The sequence below is a fragment of the Hemiscyllium ocellatum genome, chromosome 26, assembly GCF_020745735.1.
Source record: "Hemiscyllium ocellatum isolate sHemOce1 chromosome 26, sHemOce1.pat.X.cur, whole genome shotgun sequence".
Classification (NCBI taxonomy): Eukaryota; Metazoa; Chordata; class Chondrichthyes; order Orectolobiformes; family Hemiscylliidae; genus Hemiscyllium; species Hemiscyllium ocellatum.
This window is the reverse complement of record NC_083426.1, coordinates 24,670,458-24,690,187: the sequence shown is the minus strand read 5'-3', so window position 1 is coordinate 24,690,187 and position 19,730 is coordinate 24,670,458. Positions and strand designations below refer to the sequence as shown.

Here is a 19,730-nt window from a genome sequence, read left to right as displayed (position 1 = left end):
AAGGAAGGGCTGTTGATGTCATATACATGGACTCTAGTAAGGCATTTGATAAGGTTCCCCATTGTAGACTGATGGAGAAAGTGAAGTCACATGGTGTGCAGGGTGTTCTAGCTATGTGGATAAAAAAAAACTGGTTGAGCAACAGGAGAAGAGAGTAGTAGTTGAAGGGAGTTTCTCAAAATGGAGAAAGGTGACCATATTGGGGTCAATATTGGGGCTACTGTTGTTTGTAATATACATAAATGATCTCGAAGAGGGCACTGTTGGTATGATCAGCAAGTTTTCAGATGACACAAAGATTGGTGGAGGATATAAATAGACTGGAAGTTGGGCAGAAAAGTGGCAGATGGCTTTCAATCCAGACAAATGTGAGCATTTAAGCAAGACTAATTCTAGAGCGAATTATACAATGAATGGAAGAGTTTTGGGAAAAGTTGATGGGCAGAGAGATCTGGGAGTGCAGGTCCATTGTATCCTGAAGGTTGCTGCACAGGTGGATAGAGTGGTCAAGAAGGCATATAGTATGCTTGCCTTCATGGGACGGGGTATTAAGTATAAGAGCTGGCAAGTCATGTTAAAATTGTACAAGATATTGGTTCGGCCGCATTTAGAATACTGTATACAGTTCTGGTCGCCACATTACCAAAAGGATATGGACGCTTTGGAGAGGGTGCAAAGAAGGTTTACGAGGATGTTGCCTGGTATGGAAGGTGCTAGCTATGAAGAGAGGTTGAGTAGGTTAGGCTTATTTTCACCAGAAAAAAGGAGATTGAGGGGGAACCTGATTGAGGTTTACAAAATCATGAAGGGTATAGACAGAATGGATAGAGACAAGCTTTTTCACAGGGTGAAGGATTCAATAACCTGACGTCATGCTTTCAAGGTGACAGGTGGAAAGTTTAAGGAGGACACATGCGATAAGTACTTCACACAGAGGGTGGTGGGCATTTGGAATGCGTTGCCAGCAGAGGTGGTAGAGGCAGGCACGGTAGATTCATTTAAGATGCGTCTGGACAGATGCATGAATAGGTGGGGAGCAGAGGGATACAAATGCTTAGGAATTGACCAACAGGTTTAGACAGTACATTTGGATCGGCTCAAGCTTGGAGGGCCGAAGGGCCTGTTCCTGGGCTGTAAATTTTCTTTATTCTTTGTTCTTTGCCAGGGTTGGAAGGAACCTCGAGGGAGAGGTTGAATAAACTGAGGCTCTTTTTCCTGGCATGTCAGATTCTAAAGGGTGATGTTGTAGAAGTTTATAAAATTATGAGAAGCATGGATAGGGTAAATAGACAGTGTATTTTCCCTGGGATGGGGAAGTCCAAAACATAGGTTTAGGGTGAATGGGGAAAGAGGGTGGTGCATGTATGGAATGAGCTGCCAGAGGAAGTGGTGGAGTTTTATATATTCAAAAGACATCTGGGTGGGTACATGAAAAGGAATGGTTTAAAGGGATATGAGCCAAGTGCTCACAAATGTGACTAGATTTATTTAGGATTTCTGGTCGGCATAGACAAGTTGGACTGAAGGATTTGTTTCCATCCAGTACATCTCTATGACTCTAAGATGACATTATCCTCATACCTAAGCCTGTTGTTCACATCCCACCTCTCCCTTATCCCACCATGTCCTTTGATTTATAAGCTATAGATGGTGTATGAATCCACCTGTTGCTTTCTCTCTCTCTCTCTGTCCAAGAGCTGTCATCTTTCCATGCAGTGGTGGAAGAACAACATGACAGTGATGAAGTAGCACCATCACTCAAACTCGTTCTCTCACAACTCTTATAATAATATGGTGGCTAATTTAGGAAATAGGCGGTATCTGCACAAGATTTGACAAGAGTTATGAGTGGGCTGGACTCTGGACAAGGGTAATGCAGGTGTCAGCTCACTGGAGGGCAAGATTATACATGAGCTGTGCTTTAGAGGACAGAGATAAGCAATTTGATCGGGTATATGGTAGAAAAAGGGCTGGTGGGTGTGCACAATGAGATATCTGGGGCAATGAGAGGTTGCCTGTGAAGGAGCATAGCATCAAGCGTACTCAGGTCTATAGGGAAAGCTTGGAATACTTTTCAACAAAGAAGTGGTGTCCAACTCTATAAGCATAATTTTGAACTCCAGCATGATTGAGCACCTCGTTGTACGAGATAACACCTCTGAAAGGGTTAATGTTGGAGGCAACATTCAGCTTCATTCAATCTGATCATACTATGTAGTCTTGGTTGGGTAAAAGGAAATCTAATGTGAGACCCTGAATGTGTCAGGCATGTCATCCTGGCTCCTGACGGTCACAGTCTGAATAATTATGCCTAAACAGACAATATAACTTTTATTGATTAATATCACACAATAAATTCATTGTTAAGCCAGGTACCTCTGTCAAGATTCATGAGTGGTTAAATTATCTTGCACTGTTAACCAAACAGGTTCTCAGGCCCAGTATAGAAAGAAGTACTTCAGTGGGTTTCAGGCCACATGTATCTTTGTATCTAAAATGGTGCTGTAATGCGGTGACTGTAAACTTTCACTGCAGTCATTTGATTAAATGTGACAATAAAGCTAACTGAATTCAATGTAGTTATGATAGAGAAAACTATTTTCTTGTATTTCCATTGATTTCATTTAAAGGCCGCCTTTGGCTTTTTGAAGGGGCTGCTTCTCAATATCTGGTTGCACTTCAGCCCGACATTCATGATCTGCAAGCACCCTGTAAGGGGAGGGATGGACAAATCAGAGGGCCTTCTCGTGGGTCTACTCTTTGGCCTGACTAAATTGGCCATTAACAGGTCAAGCAGTGGGTTGTGGAGGATGTTGTGGTTCCTGACTGTCTTCCCCTCTTCCACGGTTTTGTCCACACTTGAGTGTCCCTGCAGAGGGAGCACGCGGTGCTCACCAGCACAGTCAAGGCCTTTAGAGACCAGTGGGTATCTCAGGGGCTGGGGTGCATTGTTCCCCAGGAAAACATTAGTTTAGTTTTGTCAGTTTCTGTTTCATTATATAAGATTCTGTTAAAATGTTGATTTGTGACTTTTTTTATGCAATACCCGAGCAAGAGCTGTTTAACTTTTTTTTTATTTTCTACATAAGAGAGTAGAGGTAGCTTTATTTTCATTTAAAAGGAGTAGAGGGAACTTTACTCTGTATTAACCCTGTATTGTCTCTATCCTGGGAGTGTTTGATGGAGACAGTGTAGAGCTTTACTCTGTATCTAACAATCTGCTGTCCCTGCCCTGGGTGTGTTCAAGACCAGAGAAAATGGGAATGGGAGTAGGCCATTCAGCCACTTGAGCCTGCTCTGCCATTCAATATGATTGTGGCTGATCCAATGACCTTCCTCACATCCCCTTTCTTTCCCATTCCCCATAAACCTTGATTACCTTATTGATCAAGAATCTATCTGTTTCAGCATTAAAGTATAAACAAGGAGCCTGCACCCAGATCTCTCCATGGCAGGGAGTTCCAAATATTCTCAACTCTCTGAGTGATGAAATTTCCCCTCACCTCAGCTGGCCAACATTCCATCATTAGCCTTCCTGATTACCTCTTGTACCAAGCAAGCTTTCAATGATTTGTGCACAAGTACCCCCAAGTCCCTTTGTGTTGCAGCTTTCTGCAGTATTTATTTCTCCATTTACATGTTCTGGACTTTTGTTCTTCATTTCAAATGTATTTTCCCACATTATACTCCATTTGACAACTTTCTGTCCACTTTCTTAACGTATCAATAGCTCTCTGTAAAGTGTTTGCTTTACAAACTGCCTTTCTACCTTTTCTTTGTCATCTGCAAATTTGGCTACAGTACGTTTGCTTCCTTCCTCCAAGTCATCAATATATATTGTAAACAGTTGGGGTCCAAGCACTGATCCCTGTGGAACCCCACTGGTAGCAGGTCGCCAACCTGAAAAAGAACTCATCTCTACTCACTGTATCCTGCCCATTAGCCAATTCCCTATGCTTGCCAATGCAATGGGCTCTTATCTTATGACTTTTTTGAAATACCTTGAAGACCAAATATAACACATCTACTAGTTCCCCTCTATCCACAGTGTTTGAGACCTCCTCAAAAAAATCTAATAAATTACTCAGATGTGATTTTCCTCTCATGAAGCCATGCTGACTACTTGATTAGATTATGCGTTTTCAAATATTCTGCTATACTTCCTTAATAATTGGTTCCAATACGTTTCTTACAATTGGACTATAGATGCCCACTTTTTTTGCCTCCCTCCCTTTTTAAAAAGGAATGTCTCATTGGCATTTTCTAAACATATGGTGCTACTTCAAGATCCAATGATTTTTGGAAAATTACATCCAATGTATTCACTATTTCTGTTTCTACCTCTTAGTATCTTAGAATGTAAGCCATTAGGTACAGGGAACATATCTGCCTTTTGTCCCATTAGCTTCATCTAATACAACTGCTTTAGAGATGAAGATGGTACTTAATTTGTTCCTTGGATACTTCACTGTTAATGAAATATTTGAAACATCTTCCACTGTAAAGACTGATGCAAAGTAACTGTTTAATTTCTCTGCCATTTCCTTGTTATCAAGATTCATTTCTAAGGAGCTTATGTTCGCTTTGACCTCTCTCTTCCTTTTTTATATACTTATTGTCTTTCTTTTAAAAGCTTCCCACTAGTTTACATTTGTACTTCATTTTTTTTTAACTTGATGTGGACAGCATGGAGAGAGTTTTAATTTCACTTTGAGAAAGTAGAGGAGACCTTATATCTAATGCTGTGTTATCCTGTCTTGGGAGTGTTTGATGGAAATAGTGCCAAGAGTGATTTACTTTCAATTTAAAAGAATAGAGGGATATTTTCCCTGTACCTCACCCATGTTGTCTCTGTCCTGGAGTGTTTGGGGGTCAGCATTGAGAGAGCTTCATTTTCAGTTTTAAAAAGTTCCAGAGTGCCGGGTCAGATTTAGTTTTTGTAGCAGGAGGGAATATTTGTTTAATTAATCATGGAACTGAAGAATGCAGTCATCGAAAATGTGAGATATCTTTCGTGCCCCTGGCTTCACCACCAAAAGCAGTCAGGAGAATCTTAGTGGCAGCATGCAAAGCTCAGAGTGAAAATTATATTAAAGATCCTACACAATCAAAAGAATTGTCAGAATAAATTTGAAGATAAATAGTCATCCAGCCAATTGGTGTGCTATTTCTATTCTCAGCCCACATTGTGACAGTCAGCATAACATATTACATCATAAACGTTTTTCTTATATTTGGACATTTGCAGCCCCTCATACTGACTGTGCAGAACTCTCTACGTAGAACCTATGTGCGTGCTGTAAAGGGAAGTCATCCCTGTGCAGCTAAACTAATGCAATTGGTATTTTAAAGGAGGCCATTCATAAAATATAATTTGCCATCAGAATGTTGTTGACAATTTATTTTAATATTCACACTCCATTTTTAAAAATTCCCATTCTCTGTATAGTCTCTGTGATGAAAAACTTTTTGCTGCTTTGAGTGTAGGTTTATGATATAATATATTATGCTGAATGTCATATATAATGCTGAGTGTTACAATTTGGGGTGAGGATAGAAAGAACATGTCAATTAGCTGGATGATTATTAATCTTCAAATTTATTCTGACAATTCTTTTGATTTGCATGCTGCCACTAAGATTCTCCTGACTTCTTGTGGTGGTGAAGCCAGGTGCATGAAAGATGTCTCAGATTTTCGATGACTGCATTCTTCAGTTCCATGATTAATGAAACAAATACTTCCCACCTGCCTTTATTCAATTGCAGTTGCAGGCCTCTGTTCAGTGAGTGCTAGCTGCCACTTTATTTGATTTTTGCCTGGCTTTTGCAGTCCTTTAGAGGTGTGAAATAATTGCAAAGTAAGGACGCTGCCCTTTGGCTCAGTCTAATAATAATCCTGTGTAGTAGCAATATGCTGTAATTAACAGCCCAAGAGGACAAGATGGTCTGACAAACAATTTTTATTAACAGCATACATAAAAATGGAAAGTCAGGCCTCAAGAGTCCTAGATTACTGGAAATACAAGACTCCTGGGTCTAAAGAAGAAGTTATATGTAATCAGTAATATGTAGGTTGTTTTAAATAATAAAATCAAAGTGTTCTGTTACCAACTGAAAGCCTTACTAAAGGGAAAAGCAAAATTATAGTTTTGTGTCACCTGTCCTAACCTCAGGCTATCCCAGAGGGTTTCTCAATAACTGCAGCCTTTTGCAATGCAGTTTCTGTTCTTAATGTAGAACATAGAAAGATAACAAATACATAGAGGAGTAGGCTATTTGGCTATGCTCCACCTGTCAATATGATCACGACTAACCATCCAACTCAGTACCTGCTCCCACTTTCTGCCCATATACTTTGATTCCTTTAGCCCTAACAAATATACCTATTGTTTTCTTGAAACTATTCAGTGTTTTGCTCTCCCTCAGTTTTTTTGGCAGAGAAGTGGGTGAAGAGATTTCTCCTGATCTAAGACCTAAATAGGCCTCACTGTTTCATTAGACTGTGACCCCAGGTTCTGAACTCCCCAGTCATTGGCAACATCCTTCCTGTCTAGTCTTGTAAGAATTCTATAGATTTCTATGACATCCCCTCCTTATTTACTCCAGTGAACATTGTTTATAACCAGTCCAATCTAGAACATAGAAAACATAGAAAAATACAGCGCAGTAAAGGCCCTTCGGCCCTCGATGTTGCGCCAATCCAAGCCCACCTAACCTACAGTAGCCCACTATCCTCCATATGCCTATTCAATGCCCGTTTAAATGCCCATAAAGAGGGAGAGTCCGCCACAGTTACTGGCAGGGCATTCCATGAACTCACGACTCGCTGAGTAAAGAATCTACCCCTAACATCAGTCCTATGCCTACCACCCCTTAATTTAAAGCTATGCCCCCTTGTAATATCTGACTCCATATGTGGAAAAGGGTTCTCATGGTCAACCCTATCTAAACCCCTAATCTCTCAATACGTCAGTCCTACCATCCCAGGAATCAGACGAGTAAACCTTTGATACATTCTCTCCTTATCCAAAACATCCTTCCTCAGATAAAGAGACCAAGATGACATACAGCATAACAGGTGTGGTCTCACCAAGGCCCTGCATCAAAACATCACTGTTCTTGTACTCAAATGCTCTCACTATGAAGGCCAACAAACTATTTGTCCATTTCAATCCCCTGTTGCATTTGCATGCTTATTTTCAGTAACAGTTGAATGAGGACACCCCCCCCCCCCACCCCACCCAAGTTTCATTCCACTTTCCTCAAAGTTTCCACAAAGTTAAAAATTTTATGGAAGGACATCAAAGTCCCTAGTGTACCTGCCAGACAGACCCAGGTTAACAGGAATCATGGAATGGGTTTTTGTACTTAACAAGAACCACTATTTATTACAATTGGTTCTAACCACAACTAAATAATTAAAATAATTAAATAAAATAATTAAACTATTGACAAATGCTCTAACGCAATGCTAAAGCAAAGCCTAGTATGTATATCATTACCCTGTTTCACTGTATTTAATACAAATGCATAATTAGTAGTATTACTTTGAGTGAAAAACAGTCCTTGATTTTGCCTTTCCTTGACTAGTCTGTCAAGAACCCAAATTCATATTCTGGATTATTGGTGCTGGAAGAGCACAGCAGTTCAGGCAGCATTCAAGGAGCAGCGAAATCGATTTTTCGGGCAAAAGCCCTTCATCAGGAATAAATGCAGTGAGCCTGAAGCGTGGAGAGATAAGCTAAAGGAGGGTGGGGGTGGGGAGAAAGTAGCATAGAGTACGATAGGTGAGTGGGGGAGGGGATGAAGGTGATAGGTCAGGGAGGAGAGGGTGGAGTGGATAGGTGGAAAAGGAGATAGGCAGGTAATACAAGTCCGGACAAGTTATGGAAACAGTGCTGACGTAACGATATAATCCCATAGGGCTGCTTTCTCATTAGATAGGGACAACTGGTGTTGGGTTAACATGAGGGACAACATGCTTGAGGCCAGGGTTGAGAAGGAATAACACGCATGGTAAGCTCAGCCAGTACAAGAATTGAATTCACATTGTTGGTGTCCCTCTGCATCACAAATCAACCCATCAGGCAAATGAGCTAACCAACCACCATAGTGTAAACCCCATGATAAGAGGGAAAGCCTTACCAAGTTATCATGAAATCACCAAATCTTCATTCAACTATTAAGGCCCATTTAACAAATACAAACATCACTGTTTTGAAAACATTAAATTGAGCATGAATTGGAAATCCAACAACAGGGCCTTTGAATGACTAAATGAAGCTTATTAAAGGTCAAATAAAATTGTTGCAAAGGTATTTATTTCTAAGTGGAGATAAATATGTTAGCATAAAGGATGTGGTTGCATCGAGCTTTCAAGTTTTTGTCGTGTGTAATATTAAATATCAGCTTATTACTTTACACATAATTTAACTTCAGATTTATGGCTTTTTGTGAGGCATTAATGTTGCACATTTAAGTTCAGCTTTGAGGGATAGCAGAAGAGGTATCAAAGTGCCAAATGAATGCAGTCAAAAATCAATGTGAGCAGTGCATAATTTTACCCAAAGGGACTGCAATGTACAGAATATCTCTTAAAATGTCCTTCCATGTGTATTGTATTTACTGTTTAAAAACTGTAACCAAGAATGAGAGCTTGTGAATTATTCACACTGATTATAACCTAGTTACCTAATTGCTTTAGAATCCTTTCCCATTCCATGATATTTGAGTATCATTCATTTCATGAGCCATGGTAGAACTATGTAGGACTCGTGTGTAAGTCTGATTTGCTACAATCTTGCACCATTTATTTGATTGTATGTTGCATGATACTATTAGTTTCCAGCATTCATGGTATCACCATGTTGCATACCTAATTCCAAGGTTCAGGAAATCTCTTCTGGTTTGGAGAAGAATTTGGAGTGAGAGAGACGGATTGAGTTGCCTTGGTCCACATAAGAACCAGTGTCGAGAATGGGGTACTGGAAAAGCACAGCAGGTCAGGCAGCATCTGAGGGGCAGGAGAATTGACATTTCCGACATCAGCCCTTCATCAGGATACCTGATGAAGGGCTTATGCCTGAAATGTCAATTCTCCTGCTCTTCGGATGTTGCCTGCCCTGCTGTGCTTTTCCAGCCCCACCCTCTCGACTCTGACCTCCAGCATCTGCAGTCCTCACTTTCGCCACGTAGGTACTAGCGACATAGGTAGGACTAGGGAGAAGGACTGCTGATGGATTACAAACAGCTAAATTCAAAACACTAATCTCTCTGGAGTACTGCCTGTGCCATGTTCAAAATGGCATAGGGTAAATAAAACTAGAGAGGTAAGTATGTGGCCGAATGATTGGTGTGAGAGGTATGGGCTCTGAGGCACTGGCACTAGTGCTGTGGCAGGAAAGAGCTGTTCACTTGAGATGGGCCTCATTTTAATTGTGCTGGGACCTGTGTCTGGTGAGTCGTGTAACTAGGGTTTTAGATAGAACTTGAAACTTATTTGTCAGTGGGGAGGATTCAACTGAAGGGAAGTTGAATAAATGAAAATGAAAGAAGAGAGCTGCAAGATAGTGAAGAGGCAAATGCTAAAGTGTGACAGGAAAGGGAAATATGAGTAGAAGAATGCAGCAGAAAATAGAGTCAGATTAAGCAGTGATAAGTCAAAAAATGTCAATGCTTAAGACTTTTTGCCTGAGTGCACATCACATTTGTAACAAGATAGATGAGTATGTGGCGCAAACATAAATAAATGAATATGATGTAATAGCTATTATGGAGCCATGATAGCATAGTGACCAAACCTGGAAACTCAACATTCAAGAGTATTTGTTCTGGAAGAATAGGCAGAAAGAAAACAAGGTGGCGTTGCGTCGTTAAAAAAATGAAGGTGTCCATGTAATGAAAAATAGTGGTATAGTTGCAAATTATGATGTGGAATCTATTTCAGATAGAATTAAGGAATAGCCAAGAGAAAGAAGTAACAGGTGGGAGTTTTCTTTAGATTCACAGAGAGTTCCTCACTCTTATAGAAAATATGAATGGAAAAACAATGAGGCGTGCAAGTAGACCACTGTAAATGACATGGCTGATTTGAATCTGCACAATCACTGGACAACTCAGATGGGCATGTATAAGATTGAAGATGAATTTGTAGTGTGCATCAGGGAACAGGCTATTTTAGACCCAGTAACATATGATAAGGTAAGTTTAATAAGAGATCTCTTAGTTAAAAATCCTGTAGAGGTAGAAATTGTAATATGGTAGAATTTGGAATTCAGTTTGAGGGAGAGCAACTTGGATCTCAAATCAATATCTTTCATTTAAATTAGGGCAATTTTAGACAGAGGAAGAATGTTGTCTAAAGCAGAGTGAGAAAATTGTTATGTAAACTATGGTCTATCTTAAATTTGTTTCTCTGATTTTTGTGCTCATAAGTGGAGTTTTATGTAACTAAAGTTAACAATTAACTTGTAAGTAATTTTGTAACAATAGAGATTTCATGTAAGACAGGTTTCAAGCTTAGAGTGAACCATGGAAGCATTTCTTTGTTTATCTTGGATTGCCATGCAACTCAGCAAGGTAAACATTGGGGTCTCAAGAATTGTCAGAAGCTTCTGGAACTTAAAGTTGGATTTAAGATTAAGGGAAGCACCCATTGTTTGGGAAGAGGGAGGTTTGGTTTCAGTTTTACTTTGTGTTTGGGGAATTCTGTGAACCCCTTGGAATAGGATAGCTATGTATGACAGTGCTTTTAAGAAGGGAGGGATATATAGTGAACTAGATTACTTTAGAGTAAAGCTTTTGTGTTAGTCTCAGACCAGAAGCATTGGGACAGAGACTGATGAGGTTACTTCAATCTGAATAAACTGAAGGAAGAAGCTAGAATAAGCCAATCTAGAATAAATGCTGACCTCGTGAGCAAAGTCTATTTCCAGAATGAATGGGAATAAATAATTCAAAAAGATTTGACAGATGTAGCAGAAACAGACAACATTACGACTGTGAAGGTTGTGGGAGAAATGTTAGTCAAATCATATCCCAATAAATGATTACTGATCAGCAGGTTTCAGAATTGACAATATGCTAAAGATTACTTTGTACACAAATCACTTCTCCAATGTAAAATTGACCATTTTCAACAGTGACATTCTATGACAGCATTTTTCTGTGAATTTTCAAAGTAATTTGCCATATTTCATTTTTCTTTAGACAAAGCTGTATTTAGGGACAATTTCAAATTGCTTCAGTGGTTCTTCTGCAAAACAGTGTAGCACCCAACAATTTGACAGTGTTTAATCAAATAATTTTGATTATACGCCTCAAGTTGTTTAGCTAGTTTCGAGTGGTGGAGATTATTCTTTTCACCCTTTGTAGCAGGAGAGGAACCCTAACAATGATTCTCACACTGTGCAATTAAAGGAGTTTATTGGTAACAGAGAATAGAAGCTCATTTTTGCCTGAAGTGATTCAGAGGTCTGATGTCCATAATGCATGACATTTGGACTCAAAATTGAATTTGCAAGGGTCAACTTTATGAATGCATACTACAATTAAGGAGACTTAGCCTGCTGGTCTGGATTGGAAGACCAAAAGATATAGAAGCTGATTTAGGACATTTGGCACATTGAGACGGCTCTAATATTCATTTATGGCTGATATAATTCTCAACCCCATTTTTCTGCTTTCTGTCTGTAACCTTTGATTCCTTTACCTATCAACCTCGGTTGTAAAGAACTCAGTGACTTGGCTTCCACAGCCTTCTGTGGCAATGAATTCTGTGGTATCACCACTATCAGATTGCCAGGTAACCACGTGTACATGTTCGGTTGGGACTATGTGTTCCATTTGTTTTTTACAAAGATGAAGTTTGTGTGATTGTTTTGCTTTGAGATTGCGTCATGCAAAATTGTGGCAATTTTTGTCAATTGCAATGACTGATCCCTTTGAGAAACTTAACCCAATGTTCCAGCCAGTACAAGGTGAAATTTCTGGTAGCCTGCTTCAAAAATCTAGTATTATCACTCTTTTTAAAAATTTATTTGTTCCCATTCATTGTAGGAATTGGAGCATTTTTTGGCGAGGTCAGCAATAATTGTTAATTATTGTTAATTCATGATAAAATAGAAGGCCATGTGACCTGCTCTGCCTGACAGCATCCTTTTCAGTTTTGGGGTGGGGTGCCATGGTTGTTGAAGATGAAAGAAATATCCAGGTTGCATCACTGAAAGGATGTTGTAAGCAATTAACCAGGGTAACTCCCTTGAAAGTGGAGAGACTGCTAGTCTTTAAGTCACATGAAAGTGATAAAAAGGAAAGATTTTGCAAATTGTTACACTTTAAATTGTCCAGTTCTATTGTCTGATTGGTTTCAGAAACCTGAGGATAACTTATTCGCATTTCTAAGGATACAGGGCCCATGTGACTCTCATTGTGACTCCAATTATTACATTGTAGCCAGTGCTGCTTTTCATGTGTTTGCTGCATTAAATATCTGAAAGATGGAAAATATCATCCTTCTGGTCAGTCACTAGAAATCAAACACCTTTCTAAAAGGTGCCCATATCTTTGGGGACTGTAACATTTGTAACTGTGCCCATTTCACAGATGAACCAAGTGAAATTGACACCAAACTAAAGAAGAAAGTACTCAAGGATTGGGAGCCAATGTTGGTGGGGTTTAGTGCAAGTTAGGACAGAAGAAGAAGAATTCTGGATGAATTTCAGCTTATGGAGATGGTTGATTAGAAGTTAGTAAGAATAGTCTTGGAAAAGATAGATTTGCCTCTAATAAAAGCATGGATAAGACATTCAGGGATAGTTCAGCTGAAGCTTGAGTGTAGAAGGGTCACTAAGAAGTTGTTAGTTGGTGATCTTTTTGATGGGGAGAATATGAAGCATAGATGCACCTCAAGGTCAAATCAGACCTGAAATTAAAAACAGTGCCTGAGATAATGGCCAGGGAATTGGGTAGCTAACCCAAATCCATTGCTTTTGGCCACAAATTCATTCCCTACCACCATTAAGGAACAAGATTTGTGAAGGGGCTCAAAGCAATACTTTGACCATCCCAGTTTTCAGTGGGAGAAAATTCACACTCATTCCATCGTGCAACAAATGGCGTGTTCAAGCTAAGTGTTAGAAAGATAGCTCCAGGTTTTATTGATGTACATGGAGAAGCAGATTTTTCCAGCATGTAGATGAGAAATATAAAGGGGCCAATTCAGCTTCTTGAGAGGTGCAACAATAACAAAACAGGAAGCAAAGCCATTGCAGGAACTTTGATTAAGTAAGAACTAGGTGAGCGAAGGGGGTTCTAGGGGACCAGCAAGAAAGTTAGCTTATTGCAGTACTTAGTTCAAACATGAAGTTATTAAATAGCTGAGCAGGTTCAAGGGACTGAATTGCCAACTCCTGTTTGGATTTCTTGTAATTTTAGGATTTCCTGTGATTATAAGACATTGGAGGATGTTGAAGGCGATGGACAGATCTGTAAGTTGGAGAAAAAAAAGAGTATGCCAAAATTGCAGTCAAATAGGACTATTTTAGTGTTGGCAGGTACAGACTCCTGAATGAATGGGTTCAAATATAAATTGTTGGAGAGATGGACAGAGAATGAGGTGATGGTGTCAAAAGATTCAAGGAATTTGGAGAAGACTATATAGGTTGGAGATGGAGTGGAAGCTTGCAAGGATGGCAGAATTAAGATGGGTCTTGTGAGGAGGTAGGTGGTGCTAGCAGTTTTGATGGAAGGATTCCAGTGCACGGGGAGAAGGAATTATTGATATCAGCCAGCATGGGGTTAGATGGAAACTTGAATTGTCAGGAATTCTGTGGGAATAGGGTCAGGGAGCAAGAGGTGGAGGTTGTGAACAGGATGAGCTAGGTAAGGGTGTGAGGGCAGATAAAAAGAAACTAGAATATAATGGAAATTCAGGATTGGATGGGCAAATGGGATGGATATGGCATATGAAGTTTTACAAATTCCCTCAATCTTCGCAGCAAAGCAATTGATTAGCTCTTTGCACTTCAATGTTGTTGGGTCTTAACAAGCAGATTTTTTTTTATGTTGATAGCTTGTTTTACATAATTATGGCCAGTAAAACAACTGTGTTCAGACAGCGTTCCCTCAACTTCCAACACCTGTTTTTATGCTGTTGTTCCTGTGATGCTTTGCTGTTCTTTTCTCTTGCATGAAATCCACATGGCTCACACGTGAAGCAGATGGCTTTCGCAAAGTATGTGTTTTGGTGGTGTTTTCAAGGAGATGCTGAATTAGGCCAAAGAATCGATGCTGAAATGAGCTGTGGCATTCATATGATCCCAGCACAAACTGATGACTGTACCTAAGATTCAGTTAGTTTGCAGAGCAAAGATGCACCTGAGAAGTTGGTTTTCAGGAGCATTTTTCCATCAGTCTTTAAGGTCTGCATTCTAAGAAAATGCATCATCAATAAATTTGCAACGTTACTTTGAATTGTTGAACAGCCTTAATAGCAGATCATTCACTTATTGCCATACTGTACAATAAGGGCTGAAACCATAGTCTTTCTTGCATTTCTGTCTTTATAATTAGTAGCAGAAAGCCAAAGGTCATATGATAACAAATTCAATTAAGGCCAAACTTCCAGGCTTATATTCCCACAGAGGTAGCTGTTTGGCAATTGATGTTCTTGTGAGACATTTTATGAAGGATAATAACATCTCCTCTGCCCTGCAGTGAAAAACAAAAATCAAATATAACGTTAACTCCGGAGATTAGGAAATGTGTTAAATTAAAGAACCAGATTTGGATGTAGAAGCTACTGGAGAAAGTGAAAATATTTCAGCCCAGAGGTGGTATTCCAGCAACAGCTCTCTAGTGCTGTACTTGAAGAAAATCTCAATACAAATCGGTTAGCAATTCGTTAGTCTTGACCAGCTATCGATTGATATCTCAAAATACTGTAGTATTTTGCTGATATAGTTATAAAATGATGGTGTAGGTTCTTTGATGGCCAAATAATCATTTCTGAAGTATCAATGGGAATTGTGCAAAGGGACTCTGTGAGCTTCACATTGCAGCCAACTTCAAAGGAATTGATCTCAGAAATTGAGTGTTCTGCTCTGCAGCATCCCAATGCTTGGAAGCCTCTGAAATATTTAATTTAATGTGAAGAATTTGGAGGATTCCATTGCAGTGAATGCTTGGTGTATCACTCGAGTAAATTTTTCACTGACTCTTCCAACTTACCTCACGCTTGCCGAAAACCGCCACCCATCCCCAGACTTTGACCTGACAAACTCCCTGCCACTGGACCAATACTCTCCTTCATGTCCAGGACCCAAAATTTGATCTTCCCTTTCCTTGGTCCAGATGTAAATCTCTTCTTATTCCAGCACCCCCCACCCCTTTCCCGTGACACAAACAACCATTTATCCCTTTCCCTGACCTGATAACCTCACCCTGCTGCTGGATCCCATCCTCTCTTTCCCTACTCAAGGCCTGATCCCCACCTTCCTCTGCTCAGGAATTGACACCGAACCCCTGCTGATACTCCTGCCTCACTCTCTCTTTCCCGCTCTCCCCCACAAAGAACTGACATCCCCTCTGCTGATGGATCCAAGCACACCTTTCCTCCTCCTCCTCCTTACCTCTGTCCTCTCCCCACATGATGGACCCAAACTCTTCCTCCCCTATACCGTACCTGACATCCCTGTCCCATCACTAAATGCACACCCACTTTTCCCCCACTCTGGACCTGCCTTATTCCACCCCACTGTGACTCTCGTTGTCCTTCTCTCCCTCTGAGATTTGACATCCCCACTCTGCTACACCCTGCTGTACCACATGTATCCCACCTACCCCAACAGAAGCACTCCATTACTTAACACACCGCGCCTTACCCTGCAACCTATGCTGTGGCACCCTATCCCAGATCCTCTTGGCATCCTACTCATTTTGGCACCCTGCTCACCTGGCACCTGACTCTCCCTGCGTCTGAACTCACATTCACCTTGTGTCGTTATCTTTTCACGGTACCTGTCAAAGTGTCTGCCTCTGGTTCTGGATATTTAAATTTCAGACCACCGTAACTGACTGCTGTGAGGGAGGCAGGGCATGATTTGCCTTCCCTGGGCAGTTCTGCACTATTAGGAAACTGTCAGAATGGAAGTAATGCTCCATTGTTCTGGTAGAGACCTGATTGGAGTCTCCTGTCAGAAATGTGGAGCTTGTTCATCTTATAAATCAGAGGGAGCATAGTTACAACCTGTGGGAGACTGCCACTTCTCAGATCTTTCAGGTTGCTGAATGATGAATATGAATGTATAAGTAAGTCATGTAAATTTATTTGTGTGCACTATTTTCATGGGTTAGAACTTTTCAATTTGCAATTGATTCAAGGTTCATGTTAAAGAATTTAAGCAATTTTATTCTAAAAAATACCTAGACAGTTCTGTGCCTTGTCTCGGTCTACTTGAGAATGGAAGCTGTTAGTTATCTTAATAAAGGAGCTAATATTGGTGTGAAAGATAAACTGTGTTAGGGAAGCCAATTTTCAGTACTCAGCCTCTCAGACAGATTTAACTACTGTGATCTATCACAGTATTTCTGGTTCAAATGTCCACATCTTCTGTATCAAGATATAAGTCTTCTGCATGCAGAGATCTGTGGCTGTAGATTCCTTTTCATGTTAGCTTCTTCCACTCATTCAGTGATTCCCCAGCAGAACCACATGTGATTTTTAAAGAATATTCTCTCAAACACTTATGAATTTCAAATGTACCCTCACACTTTCCAACCACTTTGACTTTCTACCAGTTTTTCACTCAGTCTTTGACTTCTAAAATTAGTCTTATTCATCTGCAAACTTATTACTTGTTTAAATCATTGGCAGAAGAAGCAAATTGTCAATTATCTAACCTGAAATTGCCAGTGAGGTCTTTGCAAACAATTGCAGGACAATGGCAAGAACCACTTCGGAACTGGTCCATGATGCTTTCCTGTCACAGTGGGAAGTTTCCCAGGGCAGGATGGCGATGGATTAGCTTTATTGAACTTAAGACTTCAGTTTGGAGCGATATTACCAGCTCACACTGAAATTTTGTCGACACAGGAACAGCTCTTGGTGCTTACAGAGACTACTAGGTTCATTGACACAGTCTCCCCATGGCAGTCCAGAGGCTAAAATGAAGCTGCAGTATGGAAGGCTGTCAAATATCTGGCAAGGTTTCTCTTATAGTAAGAAGGGTTAAATGTTTGGTCCCTTTGGATTTTTATTTTTAACCTGTGTCTCTGAGAATACCTCCATCTTAAGAAGCTTTCACATTTCCAACTTGCCTTAGCTGTGCCAACTTGTCCTGGGCTGGTTGTATTGGGAGCATGCCTATCATTCTTAATTGAATGGGATGCTCAGAGGATCCAACTGAAAAGCTGGTTCTTGGAAAAAATGCTTAGTCCGTCCCAAATGCTACTGGCAAGTGTAGACTCAGCACTCCCTTTTAGTCCCAGCATTAGGCTTCTGGAAGAAATTCAGTCTCTGCTACAAACTCCTTTCTTTAGCTAGAAAGTGTGTCCCTCTCACCGGCAACTGTCTTAACATGAACCAGATTATATACAACCTACGATGTGTACGCTTGCAATACATAGGTTTTTAACTAAATGGTGACATATCACTAAGTTGGGCTATTTCCACCTCCATAACATCATTCACCTGCACCCTATTTTAGCTCATCTGCTGAATGTTGTCTGTGCCTTTATGAATTCTAGATTTGTCTATTCCAATGAATTATTGGATAGACTCCATACTCCATAAAGTGTTTATCCAAAACTTTGCTGCCTGTATCCTTATTTGCAGTAAGTCATGATTGCCCATCACGCCAATGCTCACTAACTTAAGTTAACTCTGACTTGAGCAGCACCTCAGTTTTAAAATTCTTATCCTTATTTGCAAATTCTTCCTTCCCTGACCCTTCCCTAGCTCTGTCATTTCCTGCAGCTGCACAACCCTTTGAGACATCTGTTCTAACCTCTTGAACATCCCATGTTATCATCTGTCGAGGCCCCTAAGTTCTGAAATAAATCTCCCAAAATCTTATGGGCTCTTTTCCTCACCTTTCTTATTTCAGACACTCCTTAAAACCTGCTTCTTTGACTAAGGATTTGATCATCTGCCGTAATATCACATTATGTGGCATTCTGTCAAATTTTGTTTTTTCATGTCTTTGTTATAGATATTATGTCCAGAGTAAGTCAGTTCCCCTCTTTTTAAATCCCTTTATTGGTTACACAAAAGATTTTTAGTTGTTTTTACTATTCAAAGCATAGTTTGATAGATCAAAATTAAGGAGCCAGTGAGTGAGTTATTATTTACACTGAGAAAAATTAATAAAACATGATATCAAAAGTTTGCGAAGTAGAGAGTATCTAATACAGGAGAGAAGATCAAAAATACGTAGTTTAAAAAGTCCTTGACATCCTTAAGGTTTTAGCATGAGATGATGATTGTTTTTGAAATCTCAGATCCTCAGCAGTGACAAAATGTGTAGATGCCCTTGAGCTCTGGTGAATGCATTCCTACTTGTGGTTTATTTTGAGCGGTTAAGAGAAACAGTTATACTTGCTGCATTCCAGTCTAATGGAACCTTTCAGGAATCTTTCACATCCAACATGTGCAACTTGTCATAAGTTTCTTGATGCCTGACTCGACAATTAGTTTCAATGACTCCTTGTGAAATGATAATTTCCTTTCAAATGAATTTGTTTATTCCACATTAATTTCCTGTATTTTTTCTGAATCTTTTCTCTGGTGCTCACTGAAGCTAATTTAGGTCCATGTGTATTCCATTTTAAAACCATTTTAGTGCATGAAGTTCTTGAAGTTGAAAATTGATTGTCTATATTTAACCACCATATTGACACAAGTAATTACATTCTCATAAAATGCGACTTGAGGGTGATAGAGCTTAGAGACTCTGGTGCAACCTAAGCCACTTTCCAGAAAAAAAATCTTAATGTCTGACAGAATTTCTGAGTAACTGAGCAGCTTGGAGCATTCTTGATAATTTCACAGCAAGCTCTCCAATTTCTGCTGGACTCATTATGCTTTCTAATTGCAAACATCAATAATAATGGCCCTAAGGGTACAAGTTAGAGCACATGACTATTATGTTCTCCCTATGCCTGTTATTCTGGAGATAACGGTAATATGTTAATTTTCATTTTATGGCCTCATGAATATTACCACTAAATGTATCATTATTCAAGTAAGTTCTTTAGTGCAACTAATTAGTTCTGGGCAGTAATACTATTTCTTGCTTGGCTTCAATACATAAACATAAACAGATATCCAAAATTAGTCAGTAGTTGGTTTAGGTTGGAATAGTCTTTAGAACAATGTATCTTTTAAGCTAATATTACTTAAATATTCAGTGATCATATTTTCAACTTGACGATTGACCGCATGAGTGCCTGGCCTACTTATTGCATTGAAAGCATGGTCACAACTCATGGTTGAGAGATAGTATTTAGAAACACGGCACGGGTAAAATTTACACTTTAAGGTATGTTCTTTAATAGCAACTAATTGAAAATTAATTTCTTTATGTATTAAAACTCTGAGTTTTCATTATTTTCAATTTTATTCTTTAATCAGTTTTGGTTTGGAGTTGTGAACTGGAAACTGTAAGCTGGAAATAATTTGTGGACAATGGGACAGCTTATGGTAAAAGGAAAAGAACAGACCAAACAAGCAT

At 39.6% G+C, this 19,730-nt stretch overlaps 1 protein-coding gene across 1 annotated transcript in view; it reads left to right on the top strand.

The window, feature by feature from the left end:
- The window catches only part of LOC132828184 (copine-8-like), a 593,006-nt gene that overhangs the window by 156,299 nt on the left and 416,977 nt on the right, over nt 1–19,730 (top strand). The gene's annotated exons all lie outside the window — the stretch shown is intronic.